A 13,268-nucleotide genomic window follows, 5' to 3' on the forward strand; every position below is an offset into this window, starting at 1 on the left:
TGGTTATTGATCCAGAAGTTATTTGCAGATCTCATTTTCAAAAGTGCAAAAATGGACACAATCATCAATCTAGCTAGTGCCCTTGTCTTTCACTGGAAAGAGTTGGGATGCAGGAATCCCCAGTTCAGATCCACTGGTCTTTAATGGCAAGGCAGCCTCTTGATGCCGTTAGCTCACCTGTGTGAGCCACTGCCATTAAGGGCTAGCTGAATGCAATCAAAGCCTACAAGACCATCTTTTTCCAGCAAACCTCCAGGAAAACAAGACCAAATGTCCTCAATTGCCTGGTGCATTTGCTGTAAAGTGAGGCAGGCTGGTTTTAAACTTCACAATGCATCTGGTGGCTGCATTTTTCTCTGTCCTGTTCCCTTAATCCAGAATTTACCCTAAAACTGAGAGGGCCACAGAGCTCTGGGCTGAGCCTGAAATTGGAAGAGGCTTGTACAAACCTCTTCTTAACTATAAACTTGGCTCTCTCTTAGGACAAATCATCATGACTTTACAGTGTGTCTTAGCAAATAACAATAATAACAAGTATGTACAGAATGCCTTCTATGTGCTAGGGACCCAGAGTAGACCTTTAAAAATAGTCTCTAATGAGCACCATTATGCTCTAAGAATGAGGTCAACACTGTGACTGGATCCATATTACAGATGAGGAAACTGAGGCTCATGGAGAAGAGTGACAATAGGCCAGGATTTGAAGTCAGATCTGAATGATACCCAAACCCCTCAAATAACATTCCCGAAAATGCCAGCAACCTCATTAACTTGCAGGAGGCCAATGGGTCCACTGTGGCCTCAGTTACCATTAGGAGATTCAAAACGTAAGTCTAGAAAGGACAAATTCATTTCCTCTTATTAGCATCAAAGGTGACCGTAGCCTATGAAAAATAAATGGACTTAAAATATGAGCATCTCTGCTTTCATGCCTAATCAAAAATAGTGATAATCTTGGATATTTCACTATTCTCCAGATATGGACCAACAAAGTCTCCTTGGGCTACAAAGAGGCTTACCCTCTCTGCTCATGGTACAACTCTTACTGCCACTGGCTTCCAGGTCTCTAGACCAGCCTGATGCTCCATTCATCCTCCAGGTCATGATCCTTTGCTTTCCAAATGTGGTGACATTGTCAGATATGTCACTTCAGCTGCACCCTAGGATCTGGTGTTACCAATGTCCACATGTGACAAACAGGCTATTCCCGTATAAAGGCAACCTACTTTCTCCCAGCACAAGCCACTGTTATAATTAAACTAGATTTCCCAACAAACAAGAAAGAAACTTAAAGTGCAGAGGGTGGGAGATTAGATAGAGTTTAGAACTTAGATTTAAGACCGCCAAATATGGGCTGGGGCTGTAGCTCAGTGGAAGAGCGCTTGTCTAGCATGTGTGAGGCAATGGGTTCAATCTTTAGTACCACATAAAAATAAAAAAATCCAAGGCATTCTGTCCATCTACAACTACAAAAAAAATAAAGAATAAAAAAATACTTTATGAAGTCAGACATTTAAAACAAAAAAGATCCCCGCATACATGTGCTCCTTCATATGTGTGGTATATTTTTAAACACAGGTAGTTTATCCAGCATCTCTGCAGTCATAGTAAGCAACCATATTAAGAACTTACAGCCAGAGGATCATAGTGTCAGACCTTAGAATGCATACAAGCTAATTCTTTCTCCAAACCATACTCCTCTGTGAAGAAAAGCCAGCAAAATCACTAACAACAAATAAAATGGGGAAAAGATTAACATAACAATTTTGCATGCATATAACACAATTGTTTTCACTTACTATGACATCATATGGTGTTAGGTATGGGGAGATAGTTATGTACAAAACAAACATAGCCCCTACCCTTATAAAACTTACATTTGAGAGAGACAGGGGGAAAAAAAGCAATGAAAAACAAACATAAAATGAGATTGAGCTGAGCACCATGGTGCACAACTGTAATCCCAGCAGCTTGGGAGGCTGAGGCAGGAGGATCGCAAGTTCAAAGTCAGTCTCAGCAATGCTGAGGCACTAAGCATTCAGTGAGACCCTATCTCTAAATAAAATATAAAAAGGGCTGGGGGTGTGACTCAGTGGTTAAGCAGCCCTGGGTTCAATCCCTCCCCATACCTAAAAAAAAAAAAAACATTGAATTAGAATTATGATACATGCTACAAAGGAAAAAAGAAAATCCTAAGGGATCTGATGATCTGCTACAGAATGACATGGTCCAGAGAATAAGAAAAAGCCAACTCGAGGAATCAGTGCATGGGCAACTACCATCTAAAGGATGACCAGGAATTGTTCTGGAAGGGAGAGGAGAGGAGCCAAAGGTAATTCCAGGTGGAATTGCTCAGCAGAGGCTCTGCAGTGAGAAGTAACACAGCCCTTTCAGAGACTGAAGGAAGATCAATGAGATCAGAGCACAGAAAGGGAACAGAGAAGAGGCTGCTGGAGGAGAACCCATTCCAGAAATTTTAAGCATTAATGTACATGAAGGTAAAGAAACCCTTAGCAATAATGGAATGTAAGTAAGTATTTCCTTTTTCCTGGCTCCTTCATAGCACCTTCTGAATATCCATTTGATTATCACAGTTCTTATCATTCAAAATCATTGATCTAACAAGGATGGCTGTGGGGGGAACTGTGATTTGGGGATGCTGACTGGATTAATCATAGAAAATTAACTAAAGTAGCTTATTCCCCAAAGCACAGAGAATAGCTATTGAAATTAAGTAGGAACGAGCAAAGACTCTAGATTACAGAAGGACTTAACAATGGGAAATAGTCAACAGTGTCTCCTCCATCTACCTTTATGCTGGCACCAAAAACACAAACCAGAATCAGGATTACAGCATCAGGAAGGAACAACCCTTTTCCTTAAAAGCCATTATAAATCTCTTCTGTGTTTATGCATCTTGCATGCCTCTGAGTCTGACATCACTGCATACATTATTGAAGCCTCACAGCATGTGTCTGCCTATCTGTTGCAATTTTCATTAGAAGCTTCTTCTTCTGACCTTGGTGCTCAAAAAGCAGCCAGATTAATGTTTTTCTCATCATCATTCTGTTTTCAGATTCCCCAAATCTTCCAATGGAAATACATAGCAGTTGGTATATAAATCAGAGAGCTTTTGAGAAAATATATGCAAAAGTGAGATAGCTACTAAAAAAAAAAAAATCAAGGACATAACCCTAAACCCAAGTAGATAAACATATTTGAAATATGTGCTTTTTAAAAAATTTAGCTTAGAAAGTAGTAGGCAATCAAAGTCAATAAAAATAATAATGACTACTGTATGTGATCTATTAAGAACTTGGCAAATGCCAGGCACTGTAAGTGTTTATACACACTCCCTCATTTGATCTTTGACACAACCTTCTGGAATAGTCATTACAGTTCCCATCTCACAAATTCAGAAAATTTGGAGACAGTAAGATTGAATGGCTTCCTCACACAAGACCACATAACTAGAAACTAGCTGTATTTCAAATCTACAACAACAAGCTTACCCACACGTTGGCCACTGCTATACAGCTTCCTCCAACAATGACTAACTGCCATTCACCAATTGGCAAAATGCTGCACTTGATATTTCGGAATCACTCAGTTGCTGAAATCTCCCAGCAGTTCTGAGAGGGATTATTATTCCCAAAATGAAGAGACTCAGCTCCGGAGAGTTCCAGTAGTTTGCACACAGGCAAGGCTGAAAGGTGCAGAGGGGAGTTTTATAGGAGCTTGCACAATTCCACAACAGCAATACGATGTGGTACTCAGTTCAGTAAAAGTAATTATGGGCATATCATTTTTTTAGGAATTTGCAGTTTTATCTGGGAAATTACCAATATACTTTGGAAGAGAGGAAAGTCCCCAAAGGACTGATTTTCTCATCTTAGGTAGATGAGGAATTCTCTTTGCCAGTGTCCACTAAGGCTAAAATGTCAGGATTGTGATCCATGATTTCATAAACAAAAATCAATGAGCCTCATTTTTCTGTTTCATAGATTAATAAATACAAGTAGATGTAATATGCCAAAAATTGAAAGGTATACACAAATAATAATACACCTTGTTGGTTTTCTTTCCATTATTTCTACTACAGAATTAAAGATCCAGCTATAATGTGTCTGATTTATTGGATTGCCATATTTCTTGAAGTTCTTAGAATGTAATATTTTTTCTTATTGGTGAATTTTGCATTAACTAACATCCAAGAGTGTTATATTTTTCCTCAATGATGAACTTTGTACTAACTCCATATTAATCTGAAGACAAATGCATTAGTGTGTTTCCTGTTGCTATAACAATAAAGCTGAGTCTGGGTTCTTTATAGAGGTTTATTTAGCTCACAGTTTGGAGGTTCAAGAGCATTGTGCTGGCTCTGTTGAGGGCTCCCTCATGGCAGATGGCATCATAACAGGATTACATTGAGAAGGAGGGATCATAGGAAGCAATAAGAAGCCTGGAGGGATCAGATATGCTCTTTTATAATATAACCCCTGAAAGAATAATTCTCAAATTTTATTGTGTATTAAATCACTTGAATTTCATGTTCAAAATTCACACTCCATAGAGTAGACCACAGAAATTCTAACTCATTAGGTACAGGATAGGCCTCAGAAGTCTAAATCCAATAATTATCCCAGCCCATTCTGTTATAAGTGGTCCCTGACACTGTCGTGTATAACTAAAAAGAACAAACAAAAAGTTAAAAACAAAAAAGTGGTTCTTGAACCACACTTTAGGAGACAATAGTCTAAAGCCTCAAAATCTAATAGACCATATATTTCATGGACATGTGTATATGAATGTCAAATTTGATTTTATACATTCATTTTATTTGAAAACTAAAAAAGAGACACGCATCTTTCTTCCCACACAGTGACCCCTACCTAACAATTCTCATGATGATTATGTTCAACCCACTTTTAAAAGAAGAAGAAAAAAAAGAGCATAGTAGGAAGACAAATAAGTACAGGAAAAATGAAGGCAGAGGAGCACACCAACATGACAACAAAAGTTTTAGTCTATATTTAAGTCTACAGTCCTCCTAAGATATGGACCATGGTTGAACACTGCTTCATAAATTGTCTGTTAATTAGGTAGGTACAGAAATTGAATGTAAGTCTTTAGAAATATTTATGGAAATTTGTCAGTGACTTTATGTCTCTTTCATCTAATAATAAAATTGAAAGCTCACATTTTGTAGATCCTATCTTTATTTCACTTTTCTACTAGTTTATATTTATCCTATTTTGGAAAAGATTAATGTCCATGATGGATTTGAATGATCATACAAAGTCTGAGGAGCAGTAGTGAACCCAGGTAGAAGAATATGGCCATCCTGGGTCAGCCCAGTCTGTCTCCTAGATCAGGATTTTGATACTAAAGTTGCTTTTTGTGATATCATCTCAAAAGGTTATGGGACAGAAGGGATTTATGGAATCAACATCTAAAGAAATATTCTTAACTTATATAATTCACTGAATCTGTCAGCCATGAACTGAACTCTGTTTTTGTTAACCTACCATTTTTTTCAGCTTGTACCACCTTTAAGAATAATGTTTTAGTAACATTTCCAAAAAGTCTGTTTTCAATAGCGCAAAGCAATAATCCCACTTGTTATAAATGTATTTCCTTCAATTTTCAAAGAGTCCTGATAGCATCGTATCTACATCCTATCTATATCTTTGCTGACATCAAATTACAATTTCAGGCTGTTCTCAAAAGCAAATATTTTCCTAACTGTATGTGGTAGTATACATCTGTAATCCCAGCAACTCAGGACACTTGAGGGAGAATGATCACAAGTTAGAGGCCAGCCTCAGCAACTTAGCAAGATGCTAAGCAACTTAGCAAGACCATGTCTCAAACTAAAAAATAAAAAGGGCTGGTGATGTTCAGTGGTTAAGTACCACTGGTCAATCCCAAATCTTTTAGCTGATTTGGTCATCTTAGTGTCAAAACCTTATTAGCTATCTAATGGCTTTCTTGACATTTGGAAATGACAATAGTAACAGAAGCACAAAGTATCACTACATTATTTCAGTTAACAATATATAGGACACAGACCTCATTTTGCAGTTTTTCTCTCTCTTAACAAACTGAATACTAACTGTTTCCATTGCTGAACGTCTGCATTCTAAACAGTATTAACATTAAAAGCTAGACATATTCTTTACAGTTCCTGCTTCCGGTCAATACATCCCTTGGAGTCCTCCGCAGTTTCCACTTTTGCTATATGAGTGTTGCCAAGAATAACTTTTCTTCCTTCCAAGTTAAACATGGTGTTTATAAAAGGTGTGGATGGAGAACCTGGGAGTTTAAATCTGAACTTACAATAGGTGAAGTCACAATAATAGCAACCACATGCTAGTGGTTGCCAAGAGCTCTAACCAGGAAAAAGGAAAATGAGGGATTTTCCCCTTACATAACTGTGTCTCCTTTCAAAAAAAAAAAAGAATAAAGTCAACTTTTAAATATCCAAATATGTTCTGCAATGCTTATAAGTTGAAAGTTAAATCACACACTAAATTTGTTCATTACACTTTCTTAACATTTGTTTAAAATCCAATTTAAGATATGTTCTCCTATAACCAGTAATTATATGACTAAGAATGCTCTGAGAGCTTGTCTGGAGAGCACTAGTTCTGCCACCAAAATGGACACTTATTTTGTGACTTTAGGCAAATGACTGACCTTCCTAAACTTCAGTTTCCTCATCAGTAAAATGGGGATAATAACAATGTACAGCCAGTAGAGTTTGGAGAGGACTATAAAGCTATATAAGGCAAGGAACAGTGTCAGTTGCTGAGCATATATTCATTTTCAGTAAAGTCTCAGTAAGAAAAGATTATAAACCATATAAATAAAATCTGGAGAAGATTATAAATCATATAAATAAAATCTGGAGAAGCTTCTAGAATTTTCTCATTGTGACAAATACACTAAGTAGATTAGTCCACCAGAAAGGCAATTGGTTAGATGAATTGACCTCTGGAGTCACCCTATCTGGGTTATCTGACATGATTAAACCATGCTGAGTACTTTCATTAAAATTCAAGTAACATATTTAGGGAAAACAGAACTGCCAGTTTTCAATTAACTAAAAGAATTATGCTAATTTCTGTTAGGGTATTACATACGTTTGCTTCAGCAATCACTTTGCAAAAGGTTAAGTGCAGCAGATAAAACTAAAATCACAGGAATCTTTGTAAAAGTAGATGGCGTTCATCCAAGATGCCTTTCCTGGAACAAACTGTAACAACTGGATTCACTCCCGCCCTTCCCTACCAAGCTATATTTAAGAGTCTGTAAGCATTTCCATTATAAACTGCTATCATCAGGATTTGTAATTTTATATTCTAACCTGTTTCAGAGTTTATATATAAACATCTCAATCAAATGTTAAAAAAAAAACACCCATTGTTTTGAAATTTAAAAACTTCCTTCAGTAAAGGATAAGAGTACAAGGGGGAAAATGGAGTGCCAAGAAAACTAATGATTCCTTTACACATGAAAAAAAATATTATTTTCCATGGCTTAATAAGCAAAATAAGATACATGCTCAAGAAATAAGTGCCAAAGATTACTTAGAGTCAGTGGTGATTGTATCATGATTCATAATGATTAGAAACACTAAGTAAGTGTCCAGAAATCAGAGAAAAGATAAATTATAGAAAGCCAGAGGATATTATGTAGCTATCACATGATGCTCCAAAATAATTTTTGACCAACATGGAAAATGTTCATGGTACACCAAGTGGAAAAACATACTGCAGAACTATCTGCACAATATGAACAGACTGGGTTTTAAAACACATTATACACACACACACACACATACATTGCAAAACGGATATGCCAAAACGTTTACAGTAATTACCGCTTGGCAAGAAAATTTAAATTCCTTGCAGTCTTCCATATTTTCCAAGTGGCCTCCAGTGAACTTACATTACTTATTCAACATGGCTTAGCATCACAACAGAGAAATTCAGAACAGTAAAACAGAAAAAAAAAAAATGAGTGTTTGTGTCTTTCTCCTGTCTTTGTGTTTCCTTTGTAAATTTATCTTTAATCATCAACTATTTTGACTTTTGAAAATCATCCTTATACTGTAGATTTATGAAGTGCTCCTTCAAAAGGAGTTTTCACTCATCAAATAGTTTTTAAAAAATGACCTTGTAGCTAACTACATATTATCAACAACCCTGTTTTAAGATTCTGAAAAACACAAGTATCATCCATCATCAAGACATCTCTAGGGGACAAAACAGACTGAAGTCACATCTAGTAAAGGAACAGCAAAAAGTTTATATATATCACAGACATCACATGAGAACTGGTTTCAGTCTATAATTGTTTAAAATTGTATTCAAAACTTCCAGGTACTCAATAGTCATCAACCCAAAAAGACCCATCTGAAATGAAATTATGACATCAATTTAAATCAAACACAAGCACCAAAAGAATTCAGGCTATCTCAAGGGACTCTCTAACGGCTATTGAAAACAAACACACTAAAATTAAAAGTAGAAAATTTGGCTCAAACAAAAAGCAAAATGTAATAAAGAAAAAAGGAAAGAAAACCAACAAGTATATTTTTTCTTGGCACAAGTTTGATGCGTTCTCACAAAGCAATTTTGCAATTCTTTTAAAAGTAGCTTCTTTTGCTCATTCTCTGTTCAGATCACTTCCCTGCACTTACTACTCTGAGTAGTAAAGTTACAACTGCCTCCTCTTTCGCCTTTCTTTAGGCTGTGGGTCAATGGGACAGCCAAAATTACAGCAGGGTTGATTAAGAATCCAAGTTCAAAAGTCAGACTGCTGAGTTTAACTCCCAACCCTGCCAGGTCATCTTCCTGTCATCATGGGCCAAGTCACTTACACCCTTTGCCTGAAGCTAAAATAGCACAGATACTGTGCCCCCCCCACACACACACACATACAATTTGCTTTTATTTATGAAAGAACATGGAAATGACAAAAAGTCCACCACCATAAATGTTTACATACAGAAAGAATGAGTGATCAAAGTGGAGATATTGAAGATAAAACATGAAACTATTCTTAAAATATTTTCTTTTATAGTTTTTTCCATTGGTCCCAAAAAACCTTTCAACTCATCAAAACACATGAAATATTTTTTTAAACATGAATTCATAATGATGTCAAAATAAATATAGCCACTAATCAAAAAAAAAAAAGGCAGACTTCTCTAGTCAAAATTGGCAATAAGCAGGAAACCAAAGCCTGTAACTGAACTCTGTCAATAAGAATTAAAGAATTGGGCTGGGGTTATGGCTCAGCGGTAGAGCGCTCGCCTAGCACATGCAAGGCCCCGAGTTCGATCCTCAGCACCACATAAAAATAAATAAATAAGGATATTGTGTCCAACTAAAAAAATAAATATTTTTTAAAAAAGAATTAAAGAATTAAGCATTTGCCTTTCCTTTTTGGTATGAATTGTACTTCAGAGGAACTAGGAAGGCACAGATAATGAAAAGTGCTTTCTACACAAGAATTCCAGGAAATACACATAGAAAAAATCCAAGAATTAGAAAATTCACAATTTTAACACCTAATAAGTGAAATTTAAAATTATTAGATAAAAAATTGATGACTTTATAATGAGGACATTAAGTATCTATCTCATAAGGATTTGTTTGATCTTATTTTTGTTTTGTTTTCCCCAACACTGTGGATCAAACCCAGAGTCTCATGCATAGCTAAGCAAGTGCTCTACCACTTAGTCACATCCCAGCCCTCCTATTTTTTAATGGAATACAAATGTGAAGTATACAGCACCTTTGGAGCGCGTGGGGAGTGGGTGGGGGGGATGACCCTATCCTATTCAAGACCTTTGTGTTCACCTCCAATTTACAAGAAAAATGGAGGACAGTGAAGCAGTTAAAAGACACTACCACTAAAAGACAAATCCAAAATGCAGAACAACCTATAGGATACCTGATATGGTTGTCAGTGTCATCCAGGAAAAAATAAAAAAGAACAAAGATAGTGAAATCACATAGACAAAAGTGATTCACTCCACATAATTACTTTTTCCATTTTTAGAGTTCCCAAACAGGCAAACTAGTCTGTGGCTTTAGGAAGGCAACTCTTAGGAAAACTCTAAGTGGAAGACAGTAACGGAAGGATTTTCAGGATGCTGAGAATGTTCTAAACCTTGATCTGAGTGGTAGTTAGATCGATGCACGCATATGTAAAATTTTATCACATTGTACACTTAAAGGTAAGGCACCTCAAGCACTTCCCTAAATATGTGCTATTCCTCATTGGAAACAATAAAAGAGGCATAGCTCATCTGTGGTGTGTTTGTTGGGACAACGGTTGCCTTTCAGAAGCAGTGTGACTAGGTAAGGAAGGAGACAAGATGAACCTCTGGAACACTGGAAATGTTATTTCTTTTTGTTTTGTTTTTGTAATACTGGGGGTTGAAGCCGGGGCCTTGTCCATGATAGGCAAGTATTTTACCACTGAGTACCCCGCCCCCCAAATGTTTCTTGATCCAGATATTGTTACCTTATGTACTTGAAGACCTTCAGTTGATTTCCAGAGTTCTAGAAAAGGTGATTTTGACAATTTTCATCAGTATTCTCATTGCTTTTTAGAGACTTTTGGAGCTCTGTACCCTGATCATTCCATAAGTGCATCTCCTTCAAGTCATTCCTTGAAGATTAAGAGATTTTTCTACTGGACTTTTCAGTTCTACCAGCTGCCATTTACAATAAGCACAGTTGCTATTTGACTCAGAAAGTCAAAACTCCTCTATAGAGACACTTTGTTTAGACACACACTTCACTGATAACCCCGTACTGCTACCATGTCACTTTTAAGGGTCACTTCAGCACAAGGTTATCCCTCCTACTGGAAGAACAATTAAGTACAGCATGCCCTACTGACCATGAGTGACCTATGACAGCAGTTTTCATAAAGGTTTCATCTTCATTTCATAATGCTTCAGTGCCTTCATTATTAGTAAAGTTGTAAATTGGTATAGCAAAATAAAGCAAAAGCACTGTCCATATAAAATTTTCACAAAACATAAAGTCAACAATGACTCCCTCAAGATTGACACTGGTCTCTCATAGTGTCAGAGATTATAAAGAAGCAAGTTCTAGTCTATTAATAGCCAAAAAATGTTCCTGATATCATAATAAATAAAAGCAGAAAAGAAGTTCTGGGAAGTCAGGAAGCAGACACTTACCTCCTACCAGGAGGGCAAGAGTTTCCCAGAAGCCAGAGCAGTTAAGGTTGAAAAGGTCACTGAAGAAGCAACATCCCCATGTAAAACTCTCTTGGACTGTGATTTGGAGGTTCGGTGTGATATAAAGACATGAATTTTCCTAAACTGTTAGGAGTGGACTATCTAATGCAGGGTATAACTGACACTGGTTCATTAATTAAACTAAAATAAAATTAAACATACTATTAAACAAAACAAAACAAAAGTCTTTAGAAGTTAGTACCAAAAAGATAAATCACAATATTCTCTTTTTCTTTCTGGGAGCAAACTTGCTTTATAACCTTGAACGAAGGCCTTTACCTCAGAATCTTAGATCCTTTTGAGAACCCTGAATTCTATGAAACTGTAGGCAGACTCTATGTGCATTTGTGTACCCCCCCCCCCCCCACACACACACACACACGGGGGTGGGGGGGAAACCAAGGTTACTGACATAATCACATTGTACTTTACAAAGTAATTGACTTCAATAATAGTAAGTATTATATTACAGATGGTAGCAAGATCATAAGTAATTTTTATTTCATCCTTTTAATTTCTGCATATTCCATGCTTTACATTGAGCTTAATTTTCATGATCAGGGATAAAACTATATTTTTATAAGTCCCATGACTCCAGTGGCAGTATAGAGGATGAACTGCAGTAGGAAGAAGTTGGCAGCAGGAACATCAGTCAGAAGAGAGGCCTGGAGTCGACCAAAAGATGATGAGGATCTAAATGAAAGCAGTAGCAGAGGGGCTAAAAAATAGATAAGCTGAAGAGGTCAGCTGACCAATTAGATGGGAGTGATGAAGAAAAAAATTCAGAATAAGCCTTAAATTTCTGATTTGGGCAATTACAACCAGCATCATTAGAAAAAAGAAAAAATGGGCTGGTCACAGAGGATGTGATCAAGTTCAGTTCAGCTACAATGAGTTGGAGGATGCTAAGGCCCTAAAGGTAAAGATGTCAAGTCAACAACTAATAATGGCACTCAGGAAAAGAACAGGGTTAAAGCTTTAATCCTGTGGGAATGGAATGACCTTGCAGAGAGGGCCAAGGGCAAAATGAGAACAAAACAGTCCAGGAGGGGAGCATAGAGAACACCAGTACTTACAGTAGAAGAAGTAAAGACAAGGTAGAAATAAATGCAGGCAGCAGCTAGGAGAGAGTAGTCTTTTGAAAGCCAAAGAATATACCTTCTCAAGAAGGAATAAGTTATTAATAAGTATTTCAACTATATGAAATACTGCTATGATTAAAGAAGATGAAGCCCTACTGCATTTATCAAAGACAAGGCCCTCAGTGACCTTAGTGGGGACGGTGACAGTCAAAAAGTTGGCACTGGAAACTAAGTTGACACGGGTCAAGGGGTTAAAATGGAAGGTGAATATTTCAATCAAGAAAATAAAATCATTCAATTGTGAACTTACACACTGTGTATAGATATTGTGCACTTCAAATATCCAATAAGTGAACATGAAAATTATATTCTCATTTATTTCATCGAAGAAAAGGCTAAACAAGTCAGGCATGGTGATACATGCCTGTAATCCTAGACACTCAAGAGGCTGAGGCAGGAACATACCAAGTTTAAAGAAACCTCAGCAATCTAGCAAGACCCTAAGCAACTTAGTGACAGTGACTCTGTCTCAAAATTAAAAAGAAAAAAAAGGGCTGTGGCTGTACCTCAGTGGTTAAATGCCCCTGGCTTCAATCCCTGGTACCAAAAGAGAAAAAAAAAAAAAGATTAAGCAGTTTAGTGGTTAAATGTATTCCCTTTATTTAAATCCTGTTTCTATTCCTTGTGTGACTTTGGGCCAAAAGTTTAACATTTCTGTGTCTTGTATTCCTTTTGTAGAAAATGGGGCTGGGAATTGTACAACCTCAACAGGTCATTGAGCTGGATGAAGTAATTCATTCAAAGCAACTGGCTTCTTATCTACTTGTTCAGGTTTCAGACGTTGTAGTTCTTAATATTTCTATCTGTGCAAAACCAAAGAGAAGTTAAATCTGGATCTC

The 13,268-nt window shown here is 36.8% G+C and overlaps 1 protein-coding gene across 3 annotated transcripts in view; it reads right to left on the bottom strand.

Moving 5' to 3' along the window:
• The window catches only part of Hecw2 (HECT, C2 and WW domain containing E3 ubiquitin protein ligase 2), a 365,180-nt gene that overhangs the window by 152,793 nt on the left and 199,119 nt on the right, over positions 1-13,268 (bottom strand). The gene's annotated exons all lie outside the window — the stretch shown is intronic.

This window comes from Marmota monax, unplaced genomic scaffold, assembly GCF_021218885.2.
Source record: "Marmota monax isolate L192 unplaced genomic scaffold, Marmota_monax_Labrador192_F-V1.1 WCK01_AAM20220418_F8-fsc00007, whole genome shotgun sequence".
Taxonomy (NCBI): domain Eukaryota; kingdom Metazoa; phylum Chordata; class Mammalia; order Rodentia; family Sciuridae; genus Marmota; species Marmota monax.